We start from the raw sequence: 19,653 nt of genomic DNA, 5'->3' as shown, positions 1-19,653 counted from the left end.
GTAGTCATACGTCAATCATACGTCAAAGCCAAACAACCAATAAGACGTTGAATTATGTTTGTGGTTTAATACTATAAAAGATCGTGTATTACTTCCTTGTATTGGGCTGTTCGTGTACACTAATACAGAGCATCCTCCATGTACATGTCTTTCTATTCTATCTCTAATAAATTCTTTATGTTTATCTAGAAGAGCTGGCTAACGGTCGTTTGTATCTGGATGGGTGTTGAATAATTAGGCTTCTACAAATGGCTGAAAATGGTAACGCACATTGGATGTCAAGGGTTAAAGCACGAGGAAAGAATCACGCGTCTTGCTGATTCGAATGTCACCATATGAATGCCTGAGAATGGTAACGCACATTGAATATCAAGGGTTAAAGCATAATGAAAGAATCGCACGTCTTGCCTATTTGAATGTTACCATTTGAATGCCTGGAAATGGTAACACACAATGAATAACATGAATTAAACACGAGTAAGGAGTTGCGCGTCTTGCCGATTCCAAAGTCAGCATCTAAATGCCCAATAAACATCAAGCACACTTTCACACGCACAAGAGTCAAAAGATCTTATCATGATAATTAGGCCCAAGAACTCAAACTCCTTCGAGAACGGGGTCGGGGGCCCAGCCTGACCTCCGTCTTACCACCCTGATCAAGAATCACCAGGCGCAGAGAAAGGGCGAGGTCTGGAAGATCCAATTAGGGCTCCGGAACAGGAGCTCAGGAAGTTGCTGCTGCTCTGCACTGGGACCTCTGAATAGTGAGCACGTGGAGCTGGGCTGGCTCCCTTTTATAGAGTGTTAGCCCAACCCACAAACCACACCCAGGCATGCTGCAGAGGAAGTTTCTAGAAGGCCCTGGAAAGGGGCCACACCCTGACACACTCTGAAAGCCTGCAGAAATACATTGCAAATGAACAGTATTTACAAGCACCTTAAATATAAGTCTTCAGGATGAAACTCTGCAATGCAAAAGGTTAAACAACAAAATATCAACATAATGCATGAATTACGTCATCTCATACGTGCTGGGTTTTTGCATTCCAGTCGCCCGTAGAGCGCGCACTGCCCAGATGTTGACAGTACTCCCCTCTCCCAGGTGCGCTCTAGGGCCTGGTTTGTCTGGTTTTAGGCGATGAAAACGCCTTACTAATCGTAGAACATGAATGTCAAAAGTGGAGTTCCATGAATCTCTCCTAGGACCATGATTTTTCAGAGAGAGCTGCATTTCATAGGTTATTGGATTGGATTGCATTGTTGAAAGACGGTGTAAGGACCGGTGAACTTGGGACTAAACAAATGTCTTTTCTTGAAATCAATATGTTGTGTAGAAAGCTTCATTCTATCATCAGTTTTATATTGAGGTCCTTCACAGTGTTTCTTGCTGTGATGTTCTACATGCTTTTGTCTGTCTATATTGTGGTGCGATAACACACCACCACTTGCTCCATAGGAAGCAGCTTTTTCTCCTGTAGCTGGATGGTCAAGATCAGGATGAGTCAAGACTGGGACGGTGGAGAAGTCTTCTTTTTCCGCATCCTTGTTTGTGTGGGCTTGTTGAGGATCTGTACCACTGGATGTCTTAAGACAGTTTTCTGTGACAATGATACTTTCAGCCCCTGAATGAGTCTAAATAGGAGTACTGGAAAAAACTTCTTTTGAAATCGAAAAGGCTTTCTCGGCTTCTGGGGGCCGCAAGAAGGGCTCTCCGTTCTTCCTTGCGCTCTCCACACCAGTACATGATAAGCTTTGTGAAGGCAATGTAATTTCCTTGGTAGCGACTATGGCTAACGGAGATTCCCTCAGATTGAGAACATTCAAAGTTCTAAGATATCTTGTCTTACAAAGGGATGACTGGAATATTATCTTTCTCTCCTCCCAGTCAATCTGAGGATTATGATGACTCAACCAGGGCATTCCGAGGGTGATTCCATACTGGGGAGCATGAATAACATCAAAGGTGGCTAACTCGACGTGTTTAGTGTCATAAGTTTGTCCATCACAAGTTATTGACAAGGGCAGGGTTTGTAGAGTTACTGGACTTCCAGTCAGGAGTTTGCCATCTGCGGTCTCTACTAACCCCGGTGTTTTCTTTCTCTCACACAGGATCCCCCATGCTTCCACCAATTGAGTGTCTATGAAATTCTCAGTAGCACCTGAGTCCACTAAAGCTTCTCTTAAGTAGGTGTGTCCTTCTACTTGAATTTCTAGGTCCAATTTCAAATACCGTGATTTTCTTGACGGTGGTGTCTCTTTCTCAGAAAGGTCTGAGGTGGCTCCCAAGACTATACTGTACCTTCCTTGCTCTCTGGGGCTTTTAGTTTTGTCTCAACCTTTTTGGCAACAGCCAATCTGCTCTGTGGTTTTACTGGACACTCTTTAACAAATGACCTTCCTGGCCACAATACAAACATTGTCTCCTTTTCCGACGTAGGTCTTTCTCGGCAGTCGTCAAGGACTGTCTGATAGTTCCAATTTCCATTGGTTCCTCATGGTTTTCTTCTTGAGCTTTTGATTCTCTGTTATCAAGAACACCCCAGGAATATTTCTCACTTTTTTGCGTGTCCCCTTTTGTTCTGCCAAACGATGATGAAGTCTCAAAACGAGGTTTACTAGGTCTTGACAGTCTGTAGGCTGTGGGTCTATTTGAGCTAGAATATCTTTTAACTCCTCTTTGATTCCCTTGTAGAATAATGCCGCTTGCTTTTCTTCCGGCCAGGATGTCTCGGCTACCAGCCGATTAAAGTTGGCTAAATATGTCACTAAATCCTGGTTACCTTGTTATAAGTCTAGTAATTCTCTATCTGCCGACAATGTTACAGTTCTGCAATCAAATACTCGTTCAAATTCCCGAACAAAATGCTTCCAGTTGTAAAGCAGGGAACTGTCTTTACGCACAAGAGGAAATGCCCAGGTGGCTGCGTCCCCAGTCAGGTATGATAACAAGAAAGCCATCCTGGATTGGGCATCAGGGAAAACACTTGGTCGACAGGTAAAGTGCAATTCTACTTGCATCAGAAAGGATTGCACTTTCAAAGGATCACCTGAGAATCGTTCTGGGGGAGCCAGAGGAATGGCTGAGGGAACGTTGAGAGAAATGTTAGTTGGAGGGTGACCTCTTGTACCTTGAGGAGGAGGACCAGGCCAACCCGCACCCAAAGGACCCTGCTCAATTTTTCCCACTCTTTCCTGTAACTGACTCAATCTCTCTCTAAGTTGGCTGTTATGTCCCTTGATGACACTACCTCTGCTTGGAGCTGTGTAATAACCTTGACTAGCTCGTCCAGTGTAGCTATGTGGAGAACACACGCAAACCAGGAGGATAATAATTTGAGGGCTCACTATTCTGTCAGAGTCACCAGATCCTCGGGGTTTGCGCACGTTCCCAACACATCCACCACTGAACAGCTCCAAGACTCTGATAGATGAATCACAGAGGCTAGGAGAGTTCAAGAGGGGAAGAGGGGATTAGGAAGAGGACAGCAGGGAAGGAGACCTGTGGGAAGCAAAAGATTAAACAACACAACATCAGATTCAAAACCACATTTAGATTCATAAAAACTCTCAGTTGGATCTAGGGTTCAATTATACTTGGAACATGAAATACTACTCTATTGAGTCCTGGATTCTATGACACTCGGAACATGAAATAACACTCTGTTGAGTTCAGTGATACTCGGAACATGAACTAACACACTGTTGAGCCTAGAGTTCAGTGATGCTCGGAACATGAAATAACACTCTGTTGAGTCTAGAGTTCAGTGATACTTGAAACATGAAATAACACTCTTTTGAATCTAGAGTTCAGTGATACTCGGAACATGAAATAACACTCTGTTGAGTCTAGAGTTCAGTGATATTCGGAACATGAACTAACACACTGTTGAGCCTAGAGTTCAGTGATGCTCGGAACATGAAATAACACTCTGTTGAGTCTAGAGTTCAGTGATACTTGAAACATGAAATAACACTCTTTTGAATCTAGAGTTCAGTGATACTCGGAACATGAAGTAACACACTGTTGAGTGTAGAGTTCAGTGATACTCGGGACATGAAATAACACTCTGTTGAGTCTAGAGTTCAGTGATACATGAAACATGAAATAACACACTGTTGGGTCGAGAGTTCAGTGATACTCGGAACATGAAATAACACTCTGTTGAGTCTAGAGTTCAGTGATACTTGAAACATGAAATAACACACTGTTGAGTTTGGAGTTCAGTGATACTCGGAACATGAAATGATACCTAAAACTAAGGAAACATGAATGGCCTAGAACTAGATTCTAATTAGACCTTACTAAATCTAGGTACCTGGAAAAGAATCAAAATGGTTAGTACAATGTTTCATATGGAATTTTCATGAATTGAAAACATACTGTTCTAGGAATACAAGAACTTTCCAGAACAATGTCCCAGAACAAACACGGCCTCATTACATGAGGATAAGGCTCTCCAAAACATTCCTTAGAAAATAATAGGAATTGTACTAAAGACCCTACATGCACATAGAATATAACATCCAGAATTCTATCACATTAGATCTTTAGAATGCCAGAACACAAATTGTGCACATCGCGGATTTCCACAAGAGTTTTGTAAATGTCATGAAATAGTTGCGCACTATGAATAACATGAATTAAGCACAGGAAACAAATCGCGCGTCTTACCGATTTGAAGGCAACTTTGTAAATGGCAGAAAATGGTTGCGCACAGTGAATATCTTGATTTGTACACGAGTAAAGAATCGCGCGTCTTGCCGATTCAAATGCAACCTTGTAACTGTCAGAAAATGGTTGCGCACACTGAATATCTGGATTTATACACGAGTAAAGAATCGCGTGTCTTGCTTTTTCGAATGCAACCTTGTAAATGTCAGAAAATGGTTGCGCACAATGAATAACATGAATTTCACACAAGAAATGAATTGCGCATCTTGCCGATTCAAAAGCCACCCTGTGAATGTCAGGAAATGATAACGCACCATGAATATCAAGGTTTTAAAAAACACGAGGAACGAATCGCGCGTTTTGCCGATTCAAATGTCACCATATGAATGCCTGAAAATGGTAACGCACATTGGATATCAAGGGTTAAAGCACGAGGAAATAATCGTGCGTCTTGCCGATTCGAATGTCACCATATGAATGCCTGAAAATGGTAACGCACATTGGATATCAAGGGTTAAAGCACGAGGAAAGAATCGCGCATCTTGCCGATTCGAATGTCACCATATGAATGCCTGGAAATGGTAACACACAATGAATAACATGAATTAAACACGAGTAAGGAATCGCACGTCTTGCCGATTCCAAAGTCAGCATGTAAATGCCCAATAAACATCAAGCACACTTTCACACGCACAAGAGTCAAAGGATCTTATCATGATAATTAGGCCCAAGAACTCAAACTCCTTCGAGAACGGGGTCGGGCCCAGCCTGACCTCAGTCTCACCGCCCAGATCAAGAATCACCAAGCGCAGAGAAAGGGCGAGGTCTGGAAGATCCAATTAGGCCTCCGGAACAGGAGCTCAGGAAGTTGCTGCTGCTCTGCACCAGGACCTCTGAATAGTGAGCACGTGGAGCTGGGCTGGCTCCCTTTTATAGAGTCTTAGCCCAACCCACAAACCACACCCAGGCATGCTGCAGAGGAAGTTTCTAAAATGCCCTGGAAAGGGACCACACCCTGACACACTCTGAAAGCCTTCAGAAATACATTGCAAATGAACAGTATTTACAAGCACCTTAAATATAAGTCTTCAGGATTAAACTCTGCAATGCAAAAGGTTAAACAACAGCATATCAACATAATGCATGAATTTCGTCATCTCATACATGCTGGGTTTTTGCATTCCAGTCGGCCGTAGAACGCGCACTGCCCAGATGTTGACAGTACTCCCCTCTCCCAGGTGCGCTCTAGGGCCTGGTTTGTCTGGTTTTAGGCGATGAAAACGCCTTACTAATCGTAGAACATGAATGTCAAAAGCGGATTTCCATGAATCTCTTTTATGACCATGATTTTTCCGAGAGAGCTGCATTTCATAGGTTATTGGCTTGCCTTGTTGAAAGACGGTGTAAGGACAGTTGAACTTGGGACTAAACACATGTCTATTCTTGAAATCAATATGTTGTGTAGAAAGCTTCATTCTATCATCAGTTTTATATTGAGGTCCTTCACAGTGTTTCTTGCTGTGATGTTCTACATGCTTTTGTCTGTCTATATTGTGGTGCGATAACACGCCACCACTTGCTCCATAGGAAGCACCTTTTTCTCCTGTAGCTGGATGGTCAAGATCAGGATGAGTCAATACTGGGACGGTGGAAAAGTCTTCTTTTTCCGCATCCCTGGTTGTGTGGGCTTGTTGAGGATCTGTACCACTGGATGTCTTAAGACAGTTTTCTGTGACAATGATACTTTCAGCCCCTGAATGAGTCTGGATAGGAGTACTGGAAAAAACTTATTTTGAAATCGAAAAGGCTTTCTCGGCTTCTGGGGGCCGCAAGAAGGGCTCTCCGTTCCTCCTTGCCCTCTCCACACCAGTACATGATACGCTTTGTGAAGGCAATGTCATTTCCTTGGTAACGACTATGGCTAACGGAGATTCCCTCAGATTGAGAACATTCAAAGTTCTAAGATATCTTGTCTTACAAAGGGATGACTGGAATATTATCTTTCTCTCCTCCCAGTCAATCTGAGGATTATGATGACTCAACCAGGGCATTCCGAGGGTGATTCCATACTGGGTTGCATGAATAACATCAAAGTTAGCTAACTCGACGTATTTAGTGTCATAAGTTTGTCCATCACAAGTTATTGACAAGGGCAGGGTTTGTAGAGTTACTGGACTTCCAGTCAGGAGTTTTCCATCTGCGGTCTCTACTAACCCCGGTGTTTTCTTTCTCTCACACAGGATCCCCCATGCTTCCACCAATTGAGTGTCTATGAAATTCTCAGTAGCACCTGAGTCCACTAAAGCTTCTCTTAAGTAGGTGTGTCCTTCTATTTGAATTTCTAGGTCCAATTTCAAATACCGTGATTTTCTTGACGGTGGTGTCTCTTTCTGAGAAAGGTCTGAGGTGGCTCCCAAGACTAGACCTTCTTTGCTCTCTGGGGCTTTTAGTTTTGTCTCAACCTTTTTGGCCACAGCCAATCTGCTCTGTGGTTTTACTGGACACTCTTTAACAAAATGACCATCCTGGCCACAATACAAACATTGTCTCCTTTTCCGACGTAGGTCTTTCTCGGCAGTCATTAAGGACCGTCTGATAGTTCCAATTTCCATTGGTTCCTCATGGTTTTCTTCTTGAGCTTGTGATTCTCTGTTATCATGAACACGCCAGGAATATTTCTCAGTTTTTTTGCGTGTCCCCTTTCGTTCTGCCAAACGATGATCAAATCTCAAACAAGGTTTACTAAGTCTTGACAGTCTGTAGGCTGTGGGTCTATTTGAGCTAGAACATCTTTTAACTCCTCTTTGAGTCCCTTGTAGAACAATGCCGCTTGCTTTTCTTCCGGCCAGGATGTCTCGACTACCAGCCGATTAAAGTTGGCTAAATACGTCACTAAATCCTGGTTACCTTGTCGTAAGTCTAGTAATTCTCGATCTGCCGAAAATGTTACAGTTCTGCGATCAAATACTCGTTCAAATTCCCGAGCAAAATGTTTCCAGTTGTAAAGCAGGGAACTGTCTTTACGCACAAGAGGAATTGCCCAGGTGACTGCGTCCCCAGTCAGGTATGATAACAAGAAAGCCACCCTGGATTGGGCATCAGGGAAAACACTTGGTCGACAGGTAAAGTGCAATTCTACTTGCATCAGAAAGGATTGCACTTTCAAAGGATCACCTGAGAATCGTTCTGGAGAAGCCAAAGGAATGGCTGAGGGAACGTTGAGAGAAATGTTAGTTGGAGGGTGACCTCTTGTACCTTGAGGAGGAGGACCAGGCCAACCCGCACCCAAAGGACCCTTCTCAATTTTTCCCACTCTTTCCTGCAACTGACTCAATCTCTCAGCTAAGTTGGCTGTTATGTCCCTTGATGATACTACCTCTGCTTGGAGATGTGTAATAACCTTGACTAGCTCGTCCAGTGTAGCCATGTTGAGAACACACGCAAACCAGGAGGATAATAATTTGTGGACTCACTATTCTGTCAGAGTCACCAGATCCTCGGGGTTTGCGCACGTTCCCAACACGTCCATCACTGAACAGCTCCAAGACTCTGATAGATGAATCATAGAGGCTAGGAGAGTTCAAGAGGGGAAGAGGGGATTAGGAAGAGGACAGCTGGGAAGGAGACCTGTGGGAAGCAAAAGATTAAACAACACAACATCAGATTCAAAACCACATTTAGATTCATAAAAACTCTCAGTTGGATCTAGGGTTCAATGATACTTGGAACATGAAATACTACTCTATTGAGTCCTGAATTCTATGACACTCGGAACATGAAATAACACTCTGTTGAGTCTAGAGTTTAGTGATACTCGGAACATGAACTAACACACTGTTGAGCCTAGAGTTCAGTCACGCTCGGAACATGAAATAACACTCTGTTGAGTCTAGAGTTCAGTGATACTTGAAACATGAAATAGCACTCTTTTAAATCTAGAGTTCAGTGATACTTGAAACATGAAATAACACACTGTTGGGTCTAGAGTTCAGTGATACTCGGAACATGAAATAACACTCTGTTGAGTCTAGAGTTGAGTGATACTTGAAACATGAAATAACACACTGTTGAGTCTAGAGTTCAGTGATACTCGGAACATGAAATGATACCTAAAACTAAGGAAACATGAATGGCCTAGAACTAGATTCTAATTAGACCTTACTAAATCTAGGTACCTGGAAAAGAATCAAAATGGTTAGTACAATGTTTCATATGGAATTTTCATGAATTGAAAACATACTGTTCTAGCAATAAAATAACTTTCCAGAACAATGTCCCAGAACAAACACGGCCTCATTACATGAGGATAAGGCTCTCCAAAACATTCCTTAGAAAATAATAGGAATTGTACTAAAGACCCTACATGCACATAGAATATAACATCCAGAATTCTATCACATTAGATCTTTAGAATGCCAGAACACAAATAGCGCGCATCGCGGATTTCCACAAGAGTTTTGTAAATGTCATGAAATAGTTGCGCACTATGAATAACATGAATTAAGCACAGGAAACAAATCGCACGTCTTACCGATTTGAAGGCAACTTTGTAAATGCCAGAAAATGGTTGCGCACACTGAATATCTTGATTTATACACGAGCAAAGAATTGCGCGTCTTGCCGATTCAAATGCAACCTTGTAAAGGTCAGAAAATGGTTGCGAACACTGGATATCTTGATTTATACACGAGTAAAGAATCGCGTGTCTTGCCGATTCGAATGCAACCTTGTAAATGTCAGAAAATGGTTGCGCACAACGAATAATATGAATTTCACACAAGAAATTAATCGTGCATCTTGCCGATTCGAAAGCCACCATGTGAATGTCAGGAAATGATAACGCACCATGAATATCAAGGTTTTAAAAAACACGAGGAACGAATCGCGCGTTTTGCCGATTCGAATGTCACCATACGAATGCCTGAAAATGGTGATGCACATTGGATATCAAGGGTTAAAGCACGAGGAAAGAATTGCGCGTCTTGCTGATTCGAATGTCACCATATGAATGCCTGAAAATGGTAACGCACATTGGATATCAAGGGTTAAAGCACGAGGAAAGAATTGCGCGTCTTGCCGATTCGAATGTCAACGTATAAATGCCTGAAAATGGTAACACACATTGAATATCAAGGGTTAAAGCACAAGGAAAGAATTGCGCGTCTTGCCGATTAGAATGTTACCATACGAATGCCTGGAAATGGTAACGCACAATGAGTAACATGAATTAAACACGAGTAAGGAATCACGCGTCTTGCCGATTCCAAAGTCAGCATGTAAATGCCCAATAAACATCAAGCACACTTTCACATGCACGAGAGTCAATAGATCTTATCATGATAATTAGGCCCAAGAACTCGAACTCCTTCGAGAACGGGGTCGGGGCCCAGCCCGACCTCCATCTTACCGCCCTGATCAAGAATCACCAAGCGCAGAGAAAGGGCGAGGTCTGGAAGATCCAATTAGGCCTCCGGAACAGGAGCTCAGGAAGTTGCTGCTGCTCTGCACCGGGACCTCTGAATAGTGAGCACGTGGAGCTGGGCTGGCTCCCTTTTATAGAGTCTTAGCCCAACCCACAAACCACACCCTGACACACTCTGAAAGCCTGCAGAAATACATTGCAAATGAACAGTATTTACAAGCACCTTAAATATAAGTCTTTAGGATTAAACTCTGCAATGCAAAAGGTTAAACAACAGCATATCAACATAATGCATGAATTACGTCATCTCATACATGCTGGGTTTTTGCATTCCAGTAGCCTGTAGAGCGCGCACTGCCCAGATGTTGACAATGACTGCTTCTGTGGAATGGGCTGGGCGAAAGCCGGCCTGACATTGATCTATAAATCCTGCCTCTAGTACTTTAGCTAAGTAAGGCAGGAGGGATATTGGACAGTAGTTTTCCATGGAGAGAAGGTCTTCACCTTGGTTTTTTTTCTGGAGGGGATCTACAATTGTTTCCTTGAATGTACTAGGTACTTTCCCCGAGTTAAAAGAGCGGTTTAGTAGCTGTAAGACAGGTTCTGGAATTGTGGGCAGGACCGATTTTAAGAATTTTCGAGGACAAGGATCATTGGGAGAGCCTGATTTTAGCTTCATTAGTAGGTCCATAAACCCATCCTTCCTGATTTCAGGATATGAGCATAGGGCGATAGGGTTCATATTCTCTGGGGTGTTCGTGTTTGAAAGGGAGTTGGTGGGGATGCTCATTGTTATGGTCTTGATTTTATCTTTAAAGTAGGCACTAATTGCATTGCATAAGGATCGGGAAGGGGTACTAGGTAGGGTGACTGTCTGGGTTAGAGAGTTCTGAAATGATGCCAAATATCTCCCTTAATTTATTAGTAGACACGAGATTTTGTTTTTGTAAAAAAGGCCGGTTTGGCTTGCTGAATGAGATATTTGTATTGAGATGTTGTATGAAAGTGTCTTAGTGTCTGTGTCGTAGTTTTTCCACCATTTGCACTTGTGGCGACACAGATCTAGTTTAGCAAGCCTTAGGTCATTAGAAAACCATTTAGAGGCTTTATGACGCCTGGTCTATCTTTATTTTACATAGAGGTGTGTGTATCACTGGCTTTAATGAGCCAGTCAGATATTGCCTTTCTGTCAACACCAGGGCAGTGCGCGCTCTATTGGCGACTAGAATGCAAAAACCCAGCACTCTCAAAACAACGTAATTTATGATTTGTGCTGATATGTTGTTGTTTAACCTTTTGCATTGCAGAGTTTAATCCTGAAGTAAACTTATTTTTAATGTGTTTACAAATACTGTTCATTTGCAATGGATTGCTGCAGGCTTTCAGAGTGTGTTAGGGTGTGGTCCCTTTCCAGGACCGTCCAGAGACTTTCCCTGCAGCATGCCTGGGTGTGGTTGTGGGCTGGGCCAAGACTCTATAAAAGGGAGCCAGCCCAGCTCCAAGTGCTCACTATTCAGAGGTCCCGGTGCAGAGCAGCAGCTACTTCCTGAGCTCCTGTCCCGGTGGCCTATTTGATCTTCCAGGCCTCTGCCCTTCATTCTTCATTGGTGATCCTTGTTCTGGGTGGTAAGATGGTGGTTGGGCTGGCCTCCCGACGCCGTTATCGAGAACTTTCATATTCTTGGACTAATTCTTTAATGATTAACAGATTACTTTGCGTGCTACCATTTCTTGACATTTGCATGGTGGCTTGCGAATCTGCAAGACGCGCGATTCGTTTCATGCTGATTTGATCTTGTTATTCATTGCGCGCTACCATTTCTTGACATTTAATGGTGGCTTAAGAATCGGCAAAACACGTGATTCGTTTCATGGTGCTTTAACTTTGTTATTCATTGCGCGCTATCATTTCTTGACATTTGCATGGTGACTTACGAATCGGCAAGACGCGCGATTCGTTTCATGATGATTTAACTTTGTTGTTTATTGCACGCTACCATTTCTTGACATTTACATGGTGGCTATAGAATCGGCAAAAGACGCACGATTCGTTTCATGGTGCTTTAATCTTGTTATTCATTGCGCGCTGTAATTTCTTGGCATTTACATCGTGGCTTACAAATCAGCAAGACGCGCAATTCGTTTAATGGTGATTTAACCTGGATATTCATTGCGTGCTACCATTTCTTGACATTTTACATGGTGGCACTCGAATCAGCAAGTCGCACGATTCTCTCCTCGAGCTTAATTCATGTTGTTCATTGTATGCTACTATTCTAAGACATTTATGAGGTAATATTCGAGTTGACAAGTTGTGTGATTTGTTTCCTGAATCCATATTGTGTTATTCATGGTGCACAATCCTGTTATGGTGTTTACTATATATATGAAAATCTGCAATGTGCGCAATTCGTGTTGAAATATTTCAAGAGAACACATAAGGCCAGAGTTTCTAGATGCAATATTGCATGGTCCTAGTATGCATTCTCAAAAAAAGGATTCATATGACTGGTTTAGAACTTATTCAGAATGTTTTCCTGATTCTCATGTAAAGAAAAGTACTTGAATTTGGAAGTTTCATTTAATCCATCTTGATTCCCTTACAGGTATCCGGCCATCTTGAAACTTAGTCATTTTAAGCCTAATACTTAGATTGTTCATGTTTTCAGAATGACTAGGCTTAGAGTCATAATCTAGTATTGATTTCATGAGATGTAATTTTCATATTGTGTGTTTTAACCTTTTTCTTACTACAGGTCTCCTTCCCAGCTGTTCCCTTCCTAATCCCCTCTTCCCCTCTTGAACTCTCTTAGCCTCTGTGATTTATCTATCAGAGTCTTGGAGCTGTTCAGTGGTGGACGTGTTGGGAATGTGCGCAGACCCTGAGGATCTGGTGACTCTGACACTTTCCTGATTGGTCAGTGTTCTTCCCAAGATCATGTATAGTTGATGCGAGTGAGTCACAAAAGTAATCTTAATCAACCTGAGACCAGCTCCCAGAGACAGTTTCCATATGAGGTGGGCGTTTTTGAGGAGAAAGTCCTGCTAATACAAATGTAATGAGATGGTGGTCCGACCAGGCATATGAAGACACAGTAAGGTTAGATAGTGTCAAATGAATAGACCAGCCTTTGTCTAGCATGTGGCCTTTTGTGTGAGTGGGGACAGGCACATATTGCTCAAGATTTAGGCTTCTAAGGTAATCAGAGAAATCAGAAGAGAGATGTCCTCCTTTATCATTATGTGCTCAGTAATTAAAGTTGCCTTGCAGTATGATTTTTGCATGATCAACGAAGAAAGGAGAAATAGATTCATAAAACTGCAGAAATTGCTGTATATAGTCTGGGGGTCGATAGATCAAAAAGCTGATAAGAAAGGAGAGGTGAAATTCCAGTTTGATTGTAAGATCATCTACTGCAGGAATTTTTAGCAGAGTAATTTTGGAAAACTTAAGGTGATCTTTGATCACTGCAGCTACACCACCACAGGCTTTCCCAGGGAGACGGTTGGTTTGAAGGATATAATAGTTGTCGGGCAGTGCGGCAAGTGTACCAGGGATGATTAGTCTGTGGGCCGTGTTTTGGTCAGCAGAAGAATATCTTGGGATTCAGAGTCTAAGGGGTGGAAAATCTCAATTTGGTGTTTTACCATGGAACATGTTTTTAAGTAGTAAATTATTATTTGATCAGTTAGTGCTCTTAGCATGCTTTGAAAAACAGCATTTCATGTTAGATGATGGAACATCTGTGCCTGCATGGAGGAGTTGGTCAGCTTAAGAATGCCTAGTTTGTGTAGAGTCAACAGGACATTAGGATCCAACTCATAGTTAGTCGAATGAAGATATTTAATATCCTGTGGGAATAACAATAAGTTGGTGTAGAGTGACTTGCCCCGTTAGGAAGCGGACGGGCACAGACAGGCTTGCCCCAGGCAGGCCTTTTGGTGCACTGATGGCGTGCCCGCTGTGCACGTACACTGCACGTCCGCGTTGGAAAACGCATTTATATGTTGTGGAGCTCATAGCTACACCATAACTGAGGGCAGCTTGCCAGTGATTGGTTCCCCCCAAGCTCTGTTCTAATTGGGCCCCTCAGCTGCAATGCGTCAATCAGTACGAAATCAACAATTGAAAATCTTTTAGACTTTTCAATTAAAAAAAATAGCAGGTGAGCAACAAATTCAAACATAGTAATTAACAGAACTCAGTGCTATGATGCTATTACCCTAGTTTGTCCCACTGTGCGTCCGCAATGGAATAGGTATTTATGTGTCTTGAAGCTCGTAGCTCCTGCCCAACTAACCAAAGTTTGCTAGTTATTGGTCCCCCCCCAAGCTCTATTCTGATTGGGCCCCCCAGCTGAAATGTGTCAAGCAGTGTGCAATCGGCAATTTAAAATCTTTTCGACTTTTAGTTTTAAAAAGCATCAAGTGAACAACAAATTCAAAGACAATAATTTAGAGAACTCAGCGCTATGCTGGTATTACCCTAGTTTGTTCCGACTGACTCCTAGAGGGGCAGCCTCGGGGACCAACACCACTGGGCTGGAACAAGGGCTGTTTGAGGCCTCAATGACCCCTAACTCCAGAATTGTGGAAACCTCATACGTAATGCTGAACCTCACCTACCAGACAACCTGTAAATTTTTCTCTTCACAGGCAGGCTATTCCCAATATGTACACCTTGGTTACACCATGTAGTGAGTCCTGTGGTAAGGGAGAATAAAGTGACAAACTTCCCCAGCAACTGGTGGCAGTCTCTCTAATATTCTATGGTCAGGGTAGGGGGGAGCCTGACGCCCTCAACTGACCCATCCTGCTTTGTGGAAGAAAAGAGGCCGGGAGAGGTTCACTCTCCTCTTCCACCCCATCATCCGTCACTAGGAGCATGGTGAACTCGGACCTCTCCAAGTTGGGTTTTAGGCGATTGACATACAGGACCCTTAAAGTGTTCCATGGAGTATTGAGGTCTACCAGGTAGGTGACCTCACTCTTGCACTCATTGACATGACATGATCATAGTTTATAAAACGCAGCAAGGCCCGTGGGCATCCAGGCACTGTATTATTGCTATGCCGCACAATGAACTGATAGTCAAACGTCTAATTATGCGGTGCCTTCCTACAGGGTGAACAGCCAGGTTTTGTAAGGCCTTTCTAAAAGGGAGATACAACTTCATGGATGTGAGATGATGGGGTAGAGTGTTCCAAAGCTCTGCCACCATGACTGAGAAGGCTCCATCTCCCTATTCCTTCTTCTGGATTCTGGAGACCATTGCCCAGTTATGGTGTGCTGAGCAGAGATATCTAGGAGGACATACCATTGGAACATGGCTTTAATATCAACTGGACTTACCACGTAGAGGGCCTTATGCACAGTGCATAATGTCTTGAATAGGATACGCTTCTCTACCCTAAGCCAGTGTAGTTCTCGTAGACTTTTTGACACTGACTGCCATCTGGGAATATCCAATGTAAGCCTTGCCATTGTATTCTGCGCAAGCTCTAAATTAGTATCGACTTGTCTCAAGATACAGCGCATTACAGTAATATGTCCTTGAGGAGACAAAAGCTAGAGCTAAGTGTTTACGAGCCAGAAGGGCCAAAAACAGAAAGATCTTTCTCAACATTCTAATTGTACAGAAGCAGGTAGACACTGTATGATTGACCTGGTGGTCCAGTGACAACTCGCTGTCCAGGATGACGCCTAGATTTTTTGCAGTGTCAACTGCAGTGGGTAAAGTACTTAGTGTATCAGGCCACCAGTTACTGTTCCAGATCGAGGATTGACAACCAAAAAGTAATACCTCAGTCTTATCTCTGTTTAACTTCAAGTTATTCTTGCCCAGCTATAATTGTTACTGCCTTCATTCAAGAGTTGAAGTTGGCTGCGATGTCCTTAATGTCTTTAGAGATGGACACAATTATCTGGGTGTCATCAGTGTACGACACAGCTTTTAGCCCAGAGGAACGTACAAGTTTGGCAATGGGGAAACATAAAGCTTAAGTAATGTAGGGCTCAATGATGAGCGCTGAGGGACCCCACAAGGCAGCGAGAAAGGATATAACTGGAACTGATTCATTGCCACTCTCTGAGATCCATCATTAAGAAAGGAGGACAACAGGTTCAATGCTCTATCTTCGATTTCCAGTTCCTGCAGGCGCTCTGTCATCAGGAATGGAGAGATGGTATCGAAGGCCGTGGAAAGATCCAACAGGATCAAGGCCGCCCCGTGCCCTGCATTCACTAAGCATCAGATGCTGTCTGTCTCAGATATCAAAGCTGTTTCAGTTCCATTGATTACTATGGAAGCCATACTGCAATACATCCAACAGACCCTGTTCCTCTGCATACCCCATCAAGGTTTGATTAAGATAGTTCTCCAAGACAGGTGGTGGAGATGAGCGAAGCTGTACATGTGAGTGCATGGCTAAATATATCCAGATATATATTCGAATGCCAGGGTGGGTGAACCGGCAAGAGACTGTGTGTTATACAAATTGCAGGCAATCCATGTGCCATACCTCTCCCCCTCATCTTCTGAGAGTGTTTTTCAGTCTACCCAAATGGAACTAGAGCCCTTTCTATAGCCAGGGACTGTTGAGGTAATACACACTCTGGCTTGAGACCCCCAACAATATTCTGCTTACATGTACAGTACCCTGCTGATGACCCACTGAATCCAAAGGAGAGGATGGGTTGATGATGGACTTGCATCCCTTACCCATACACTTCCTCCCTCATCCGCATACATGACACACAGGACTACTTACGCATTGTCCTGCTGCTGCCACACCTGTTCATCATTCTCTGTTCAGTATTATTTTGATCTGTTCAAATGTTTCTTTAAAACCCTGTAGATTGACTGTTCTAGTGGATTCAACACACTTGTGGGAAAACAATAACACAGGCCAATGAACCCCACACATGGTAAGCCTAGAAAACGTGGGGGCTCGTCTGGACGAAATAACATATTATATACCTGCTGTGACTGGATGTTTTCTACTGGCCCTATTAATGTGATCCTGATGCAATTCCACTGTAACCACTGAACAGTTTGAAAAGTACTGTACGATCATTGAAATAAAAACAAGTAAAAAAAATAAAGATGGTTCTCCAGGATCTTCGCTGGGACTGGAAGCAGAGAGATAGGCCGATAATTCTTGAGGTCACTGGGATCAAGATTTGGCTTTTTAAGTAAAGGCTATTTCATGGCCTTTTTTAACAAACGCGACTAGCACCCTTTCATAATAGCCCTGTTCATAATCACTGTTAGAGGGCGCGAGACCATACAGGCTGCCAATTGCAGAGTTTTAGAGGCACATGGTTCCAGAGGGGATCCTGATTTGATGTTAAGGAGATGCAATTCAGTTAGTTCTTGTTTAAGAGAGGGGAAAACCTCAAACTTCCGCACATGCTTCTCCTTATCCTCTGCAGGTACTAGTAGACTCCACTGTGATTCCCTGCTGAGGCTCAAAGGACCTTCCTCTGCTGTGCTATGGGCATCAAGCTCCACATAAATGTTTGCAATTTTCTGCGGAAAGAAGTCTGCAAGCATATTGCATATTTCTTGAGAACCCTCTATTTCTGGTCCGGCCGGGGGAGAAGATAACTGATGGAAAAGTTTAAAGAGCTCTTCTGGGGAGAATGTTGTCTCCAATGTGTTGTTACAGTAAAGTGATTTTTCTTCTCCGATGGCAAGTTTGTAATCTCTGAGGGCTACTTTATATGAACACCTCTTCTGTTTCCGATCGAGTTTTCTCCAGGCACACTCCTCATGGCAACAGGTCTGTCTGAGGAACCTAAGTTGTTCTGTAAACCAGGGGACAGTTGGAATTTTTCTCCGCAGTTTAGACTCCTGTAAGAGAGCTGCTGAGTCAGCCACCGAGCACAGCCAAGCTGAGAAGCTTTCCTCCCCTATGTCTGCATCACCTCATAAGGCCCAGACCAGCGGTCTTGCAGGGCCCTCGGCTTCATGGGCTCCATAACCCACACTTTTTGACCAAACTGAAACTCGACCAGACTGGAATTGTGGTCATACCACTATTTCATGTCCTCCTGGCTGGCTTCCAGATTTGCCTGCCCTAGCTTCTGGAAGCGTCTTGTCTGGTTGCAGTGTCAGCATGTAGCTGACCACTTGCTGGGGGAGGCTTTCCTGGGAGCTTGCTCCCAGCCTTGCTTCACAAGACTAGAAGGACCTCTTGCAGAGTTCCCATACAGAAGTTCAAAGGGGCTGACATTAAGGAGAAAATGAAATACGAAGAAATCTCACTACCACAGACATCAGTAGTGAGCGTTGAAGAAATATACATGGTTAAAGAACATGGCGAATGAGGCGCATGTTTTTAGGGTTATCTTCTCTTGAGTGTGGGGGGAAGTGACCACTGTCTACTGACTTATTATATAGTTTAGAGTAAAGAATTGTGATTGATTTTAGAAATAGTTAAATTGTTTATATTTTACATATGTTCATGTTGAATGTGTGTATGTACATGTAAGAAGAAATATGGCCACAGAGTAAAGTTGTTGTGCAATGTTGCAATGCATAACATAAGACTAAAGAACAAATTGACAGATTAATTATTTTGTGTGGAAAAGAGTACAAATCCAAGTAAAAAGGTTTTGAGTGAAGAGATAAAAAGTTAGACTATAAAAAGTTGCTAGCAATACATGGGACTATAGAGACTCCTTTGAAACATATGCAAAAGACCTTTCCAGGTGATCAGAAAAGGTTACAGAAATACTGTAAAGAATAGTTTAAAGCTACAGAGAGATACATGTACCCCGGGCCAAAGGAAGGGACATTTGATGATGAGATATTAGAACATAGTGCCACACGCCTCAGAAGTAAATATACAGGAGTCAAGTTGCAGAAGCGAGAAGCCACCTTAGCCTTGTGGCAAGTCTTTTGTGAAAAGTCTAAAAACTCTTCAAAAACCAGCACATCTTGTACCCCGTCTACTCTCCCACCTCCATATGACCCGGCATCTATCCACTAGCGCAGTTACAGGAAGCTGCAGTGGGATTCGAGAATCCAGAGATTTAGACTCCTCCGCTATCTCCAAAGGGACCCTCTACTGTTTCTCTACAGACACCAAAGCTGAAACACATAAGTGCTCCCAGAAAACAAAAAAGGGTGGATGACTTTTAGATCAAGTCTCTACCCAGGAGAGTAGAGACAAGGGACAGGTTCCAGGGCACAGTGACAACCAGTTTTCCGTATTCATCAGCAGTGTCACACTTGTTAAAAAAAAAAGAGGTATAACAGGAAGGGCAGTCAAAGTGTGAGTTTCCACCCTATAACGGAGAGATGCAGGTGATTCAAGGTGGAATGATTATGTAGATAGGGCTGTAGGTATGGCCCAATGGCCAGTACCCCGAGAAAAGAATGAGGACTTTAAAAATACTGAGGGTGATTTGCCACCTTGGCACAAGGAGAAAGGAAGCTTTATAATTACATTAGAGAACATTCAGAAATGGTTGTCACAAAGCAAAGATAGAAAAGATGAGAGATGCAGGAAGAGAAGGGCATTGCGATAGTATATCAAGACAAATTCTGTGA

The sequence above is a fragment of the Pleurodeles waltl genome, chromosome 1_2 (assembly GCF_031143425.1).
Source record: "Pleurodeles waltl isolate 20211129_DDA chromosome 1_2, aPleWal1.hap1.20221129, whole genome shotgun sequence".
NCBI classification, from domain to species: Eukaryota; Metazoa; Chordata; class Amphibia; order Caudata; family Salamandridae; genus Pleurodeles; species Pleurodeles waltl.
Note: the sequence above shows the minus strand (reverse complement) of the source record.